The following is an 8,580-nucleotide window of genomic DNA, read 5'->3' on the forward strand; positions in this document are numbered from 1 at the left end:
GCTTTCCATGCTGAATCTTAGAAAACAGTATTCTAGGAACTTTTAGAACTTTGGAAGAGATTTTCATTGGTACCAATCTTTCTAATTTTTGACATGTAAAAGGTGAGCTACGATTTTTCAAAGTATCGCATCAAAACTGAAAATTTTCTGAATTCCACGGAAGGGAGTTTTTCAAGTACTCCTTATTCCTTCGATATTATTCAAATGTTTTATCCTTGATTTTCATGATGTAGACTTAATTTCTCTTGTATCTTAAAACCCCGCTTGTGAGTCTCGATTTAGGATAATTAAGGCTTGTTTCACGAGATTTTTGCTAAGATTGTACTATAATACGATCTTCATCAATAGTAGGGATTGTAAATGATAGACTATTACCATTTGTTCAGGCGCACACGAGGACCTTCAAGAAGATCCGACAGAGGACGCTTGAACTTCAAATTGAACCTATTGCTCTTGTTGCTAGGTGTGTTCCATATAGGAATACGTAATTGAATAAGTCTAGGACATGCTCATTTCATGATTATTAAGTGTTAAGTTTTTACCATACTCATGTCTATATAAATAATGAATACTTGCATTGTATACCAACAGGAATTGGTTAAATGATTAACCATATCAAATGACTATATGAACTCGATACATGTTTAATTTGCTAGATTACTTGCTTAACCTACTTGGTTTTGTAAAATGAGTATCCCTACTTGTTCTATGCTTATTTGGTTAAAGTGCTTTCTTGACTCGATATGTGATAATTTGAAAAACGATTTTTGATCCATCGAAATGAGCAGTGTGTACTTTATCACACTAGCCTTTCGAGTGGTGACTTGTGTGAAATGTTTTCGTGAATATCTTACGTGTTGTGACGTCATTGGGTGAATCCCTCGACTAGTTTACATGTTGTGAATCTCCTCGACTCTCGCATGATAAAAATAAGATAACGGCCAATGATGGCCTATTAATATGGCAAATGCCTGTCAAATAACCGTCACTACTCAACCGTTAACCGTGAACCGTGAACCGTTTACCAACCCACATGACTATTCGATATCCGTGAATTACATGCTTCCATGAAATCAACTTGTATTACTTACGTGCTTACGTGCTAAGTATCCACTTGATTACTTGATTATCATGAATCACATGTTGTATGAAGTTGTCCATCATTGATAGGCGAGTGTGTACTTTACCTCACTCAACCTACTCAAATGATGAATTTTACCTTTTGTCGAATTACTTGGTTACCTGTGCATGTTGTAAGCTCTAAGCTGAACTTGGGCCCTGCCTCGGTTACTGACCTACTCGAGCCAGGACTGGGCTCGATCGGGTAGGTTGGAACCCTGGACAACCGTTTCGGTATACTTGAGTACTACCACTGGAGGGATAAGGTGATGGCCAGTCAAACCGAGGGGATCCGGAAGTCATAAGGTGCAGATGACCGATGAAGTTCCACTGGAACACCGTATCCTACAGTATATGTTTACCTTGTATCATGATAATTGTTTCATGCTAAAATGCCAACATGAAATCATGAACTATACATGCTAAATGTCTCATACCATGATAAACGTCTCAAATTACCGTATAATGATTATCACCTCATGATAACATGCCATTGTGTAACGTTGAACCATGCATATGATATGCCCGACTTTCTTGATTTGTTTGAACTGTTAGAGTGTCTTGGAACCTCACTGGGCTATGTAGCTCACCCCACGTCATTTATTTTTCTTGACAGGTCCTAGCAATTGGGCGATCTGAAACCTAGTTGTATTTTCTTATGGATGTAATTGAATCTTATGACTTCGCTTTGCGGTTTGTAATGTATAATCATATTTACATAGATCGGATTGGAAATATGTTAAGTTTAGGCGACTTTTTATCTTGGATTGCCACTTGAAACTGGATAAGTGTAGAACCTAGACTTGTTATGTGGCTTATATGAACTTGTTATTTGGGATTGTCGGATTTTATTCAGTGGTTTGTAATGAGTAAGGTTTAAGAATCGACGATTAGCTATCCTATAATACTATTATCTCTGAAGTTAATGTGGTTTTAGTAATTGGTTTATTTGGAGAGAAACGATGTTGTAATAGTTTAGGTTATACTTCGGAAGGATTTGACTAGATTGCTTGCGTGAGTCCTGGCGAGAGTTAGGCAGACGGCCCGCCAACCCTCTGGTTCGCCTTAGGGGGAAGTGGGGTCGCCACAGTTTGTCTCGGATTCACAACGTTTTTCACGTGTCCATACTTAAGAAATATCATCCAGACCCTTCTCATATTTTACAACCGAAAAGTATTGAAATTGATGAGACATTGACCTATGAGGAGAAACCGGTAAAGCTTCTGGATCGTAAGATGAAAGAATTGAGAAATAAACGGATACCATTGGCAAAAGTTCTTTGGAGGAACCACGGGTTAGAGGAAACGACCTGGAAAGTTGAAGAAGCAATTCGAGAAAAATATCTAGACCTGTTCACAAATCAAGATATAATTTTGAGGGCGAAATTCTCTTAAGGGGGAGAGGATGTGAGGACTCGCAAATTTTCTTATTTTAAATTCCTATTGAACTTATTTAAATATTTAATTGCTCGTTTACTCCGAATATTTTATTTCAACCTTTTTAGACCTAATTACATGGAACTAAGGCTTACTTAAATTTTTAAAATGACTCATTTAAAAAATTTAATTTTTTGAAAACTTGTTAAGTGAGAATAGTGGATACACATTTGGAGACAATAATCGATTCGAGAATACAATAAGTTTGGAAAAATTGAAGATTTGTACATTAGTCTTGAAATAGGTATTCTTATGTTTAAGTGTTCAATTATTAGTTAGTGATACTATCATTATAAAAATTTCTTAAAAATTCCACTTTATCGCGCACAAATCGGAAGTACGCGTTTTCGCGCGCGCGATTAATTGAGGAACTTTAGACCCTTATTTTTAGGCCATTAAGAGTGAATAATAATAGTATGAATGGAAGTGCATTAGAGGTTTAGTGTACAAGTGAAATAAACTCGAAAGGAATCGAGCAAGAAACGCGCTCGTGTACGCTCGGGGAGAGAGTTGACTTTTGAGGCATTCTTAGCCACACATTTTAGCTTCTCAAAGAATCTTCATTTTTCATCAAACACTCTCTCTCTCTTACTCTAAGCTGGCCGGCCATCCAAGGGAGAAAAGAACCAAATTTCTTCATCAAGTTCTTCTTCATTTCATTACTAAATCTTCACCAAATCACCTCAAAATTTACATACACTTTGCTAACCACTTGGAGATCACCTCAAGCTAGGAAAAGAGCTTCATCTCAGGGTTTTTCTTGAGCTCCATTGGACCGAAAATTTCTGCCTTGATCATCTAAGAAGGTATACAATGATCAACCCCTTGATTCTTGATTTATGGGAGTTATATTGAACTTGTGATCTCATAAATTCATATGGGTTGCTTTATATTGTTGAAAATTTTGTGAGTGGGTTCTATGAAATCCCACTATGGCTTGATGGACTGATTTGATGAGATTTGATGTTTTTTATATTGGATTAGTGTTTAATCTAATGGAAATGAGTGGTATTGTTGAAGAAAGTTCAAAGGAAGTGAAGAGGAAAATTTTACCCGTTCTGCCCTTGCCTTTGCCGTGACCCTTAGTGCATTTTTTTTGTGGTTCAAATGACTGGATTTTGATGTAAATGTGTAATATAGGTTGTGTAGAAAGTTTCATCAAAAAATTACTTGATTTGGTTGGGCAAATGTTGAGATTTCGAAATTCTACCAAAACTGGAATTTTGTCCCGTATTGCTCTGGCAGTGATTTTCAAACAGCTATAACTCCTTGCTCTGATATCGAAATCGAGTGCCGTTTACTGCATTGGAAATTAGACATTCCCAATTTTCCAATGGTATAAAATGCATGCCCTGATTCCACCTGAGTGAGCTGTACCAACCTTGTAAAGTTGCCTGTTCTGTTTCGCTTCTATACTAAAAGCTCTGTTTTGAACTATGACTTGATGCTCAAATATGAGTTAGTTGTGGATAGAATTTTAAAATGTTTCCTTCTAAGAAATTGTAGTCTTATGAATGTAGTTTGCAACGCCACTGATTACGCTCAATTCTGAGTTGAATTGAGTGAGATGTGGCCGAATTTCAGAACTGTCTTCGTAAAAGAAAACCCTAATTCTAGACTGACTTTTAGCTAATCTTGATTTAGGACTTGTTATTCGAAATTCTTGGTGTTAATCACCTATCAAACATTTTTTGGATGTTTCCTAGACTTTGTCCTCATAAATGAATCGTGTTCGAGGAAATTTCATTGGCCAAATGTTTGAGAAAAGGAAAACTAAAGTACAAGGCAGATTTGCCTTGGAAATTCTTGGAACTTCAATGGTTTTGTTAACTGACTTTTCGTGCGAGTTTTTGAATGAAAATTTACACAGAAATATCCCTTAGATGGTAGTGTAATACTGCTAACTTTGGTGCCATTCCAATTTCATTTAGATGCTCAACTAAAGTACCAAAACTCAACTTTTAAACCTGGAAAACCCCTGTTTGAGAAGGAAATTTCAGTGATTTTGAGCTACTATATCTTGGTGCTCAAAACTCCAATTCTTGTTCCGCTTGTTGTGTTGAAAACTTTGATTGTAACTCTAACTGAGTTCCAAATTTCAGAGGCTAGTTCACATTGTGTGAATTTTGCCGAATTTCCAAACTTTGCCGAAAATCAACCCAAATCTGTTTTGGCATTCCAAAACAGCCACTTTGAACCGAATTTTGAATAACTTCCATTTGGAATCGTGGAAGAGTGTCTTCTAGGAACTTTTAGTATTTGAAAGTAGTTTTCAACGGTACCATGTTTTTAAATTTTGGACTTGTAGAGAGTGAGATACGATTTTTCAAAATAGGTGTAGCAAATCTAAAAATTCCTAACTTAAAGGAAATGGAGTTTTTCAAACTCATCTTTTTCCTTCGATATCACTTGATCGTTTTACACTTGATTTCAAAAATGAAAATCAGATTTCGCTTGTGTTTTAAAACCCCACTTTTGAGTCTCGATTTACGAGTAATTAAGACTCATTTTCGTGAAATTTTCTTAAATTGTATAAGTGTGCAATCTTCCTTGATAATTGGGGCTTACAAGTGATAGTTCATTATTAATTGTTCAAGCACTCAAGAGGACCTTCAAGAGGATCTCACGGGAGACGCCTAAAACAAACACTTGTAGTTGCTTCTTGATTACTTGGTGAGTGTCAAATGTATGAATACTTGATACATGCTTAATTGTTATAATTGATTGGAGATTTTGAAAATAGAGGCAAGTGTATACTTTCCCGCACTCGTTCTTATTTGAAATGAATGACTCATGATTGAAATGAAATGAATGAATTATGAATGACTTGATTGAATAGAATGAAATGATTGAATGCTTGAATGAAATGAAATTGTATGTTATGGCTGCATACGTCGTTGGAGTGGATCTCCTCGACTCACAAATGTTACATGGGGGACACCTAAACTCATAGGCCGACCTTGGGACTCGAGCCGGCATGGGTTTGGTCGGGGACCTCGGTGAGCCATGAGAATAACATGATAAGCTTGATCTATTGAAAAGATCTTGCTTGACCTACTCGTGCAGTAGCGCCTTTATAGTCGTTCGGGCCCGGTGGGGGGTTGTAAGGTGGATGAACATGAGAAGTAAGTGGAATTCTACGGATTGGAAATATTGACCCGGTTGACGGAGAGTCATCACGGGAAGATATACAAATGAAATTTGCAAAACAAGTGGAAATTAGCTCCTGAAAGCTATCATATTCTTAAATTGTTTCTGTTTACATTTCACTGAATTGTTAATTACTCGAATGTTATTGTTTCACTTATTGATTTGGAATTGTTATTTGGACAACGTGCTTGTATGTATGTTTCTTGGCCTCACCAGCGATTGCTGACCCCGTAGATTTGTTTTTCTTAACAGGATTGGATTTTGAGTAAGACTCGAAGAAACCCATGGAATGTACTTTTGTTTTAGGGTTTCAATGTATTTGACTAGACCTCTTGGCTGTGTATATTTTGGAACTGATGTAGCTTTTGAGAATCCGATGTAAGGACTGGATGGTTGTTATATATTGTTAAGTTCGATCGTTTCCGCACTTTCTTACTTTACTTCGTGGTAATAAATAGTATTGTATTAAATTTGAATGGAAATTGTACCGAATCCTGGCGAGAGTTGGGCAGGCGTCCCGCGGATACCCTTTGATTCGCCTTAGGGAGAAGTGAGGGAGTCACAAAGACACCCTTTTAACTTAATCTAAGTTAGTTACGAGATTTAGTTAAGCACATTAGAGCACATAGAACATCTAACACATAAGTATAATATCTAGATACAAAATTCTATGAAAAGCGGATAAAACACATAAGCACTTAAGGCACATAAACACACAAAACCTGTCTATTACAATGAGGAGCCTAACTGCATTCTAAAATGGAGAAATATAATAAAATAAATCTATCTATCCTATTTACAATCTGAATTGGGAAAAAATAATAAAATAAATCTATCAATTATATTGGTCTATCTAGTTACAATTTTTTGTAAAAATATTACCTATCTATTATATTTGGGGTATTTAAGTACTTCCAATTAATTAAAAAATTTCGATTAAACACACATAAAAATTGAATAGGAATTTAAAATAAATAAATAAAAGAAATATATAAATATATGTAAAATATAGAAGTATGTAAGATCACGTAATTAGAATTTCAAAGATAGTAGAGATACCTTTCTTTCAAAATGGTGACTAAATGATAAGATTACCTTATGCATACTCAAAATCGACAAAAGGATCATGGCACCAATTTAATTGAAAATATTATTAAAAAATGTACTAAATTCATATTACTATATTAAAAAATGTAAATAAACTCAAAATACTCAAAAATTATAATTGAAATGCATGTAAAAAAAGAATAATTGACAATTAAAGCAAGGGAATAATTATAATTAAGAAGTAAAAAAACTAATAGGGACTAAACTGTAAAAATTAGAAAGTTTTTGGGGTCAAAATATTTTTTTAAAAAAGAGTGTCAATAAATTCAATAAAGATAAAGTTTAGGGGACAAAATACAATTAAATTAAGGATTGAAATGAAAGAAATCCAAAATTTTTGGACCATTATAAAATTACTCAAAAGATGAGGAACTAAATTGCAAAGTTCAGATTCGATTTGTGCAGCATATAAACAACACAATATTGGGTTATTTAATATACTTGAGCCGCACCACTTTGGCCTAAGGAAAATGAGCGAATTGTCTTATTGAAAAGGAACAGACAAGCTCAGATAATTAAACAAACTCAAACATAATAATGATATTGGGTTTAAACTCCAAATTCGAATCACAAGTCCAAGCAAAAAATAAAACACTAGTCCAGGTAGATTAAAAGAAACAAGCCCATTTTTTTTCTTCCTTTTCTTTTTTCTTTCTTCTTCTTCCTCACCTCCGGTGAGCTTCAAGCTTTAGCAGCTGCCGACAACCATGGCAAACGCTGTCGGCTGGCCGACCACCGGTCACTGAAGACTTTTCCAATCATCAAAATCAGCCAAAATACATCTCTCAATTCGATTTTTCGCATAGAATTCATTTCTGTGCTTGGTTTTTTACAAAAATGCACAAAAATGGGTCAACTTGTGAATTTACAGTCGAGCTTTATTTTTTTAAAAATTGCTCAAATTAACACTAAAATTCACTAAACCTACACAAAAACAACCCTTATGGATCTAGAGTGCAACTATGGCTTTAGTTTGACAAAAACAAAAACAACAAAATGATAATTAAAGCGAAAACAGCTCCAAATGAATAAATCTATTTCATTGCTTTTAAGGCACAAAAACTTCCAAAATTTGGATAACAAAACATTTTCCAAGTCTTGTACTAGCTATAATTGTCTATTTCAACAAAATATATACACAAACTTCACCCTTTTAATTCGGTTTTTCATTTTGACATTTTTTCAAACACTTGAAATGCATACACAAAAACCATTTTTTCCTTAATCTTGTTTATGACCCCTCCCAAAATTGAAAATTTCAACTACACAACAACCAAAGAAACCAGCAAAAGAAAGAGAAAATTAAAAAACAAAACATGGTTCAAGTTTTTTGGTAAAATTTCTAAGCCTTAACTGTCCATTTGTTTCCTTTCCTCATCTTTCTTTTCCCTAAAAACTAGTACATGTGAGAGCCAAGGGAGGAAAGAAGAAAAAAAATGGAGAGAAGTGTGTGCTTGTTTTGAAAGTGAAAGTGAGAGAGGGAGCAGAGAGAGTTGTGAAAGTTGGAGGGAGTTGGTGTTTTTGTCTCGAGATAGAAAAGAAATTGGGGAGGTTGAGTGTAGTAGTGAAGTGAATAGTCCATTAGTTGGGAAAAAATGATTAGAGATTCTTTTTAAAACAAACCTATAAAAATGAGAAAAATATACATTATAATGCATGAAAATAAATGGCTTATTAAATAGATAAAATTAAAAAAAAATTAAAAATTGACAAAATTTTAGTGTCTACACGACCATTAACTATTTTCCTAATCAAGAAATAATCCTAA

This window comes from Coffea arabica, chromosome 8e, assembly GCF_036785885.1.
Source record: "Coffea arabica cultivar ET-39 chromosome 8e, Coffea Arabica ET-39 HiFi, whole genome shotgun sequence".
Lineage (NCBI taxonomy): Eukaryota > Viridiplantae > Streptophyta > Magnoliopsida > Gentianales > Rubiaceae > Coffea > Coffea arabica.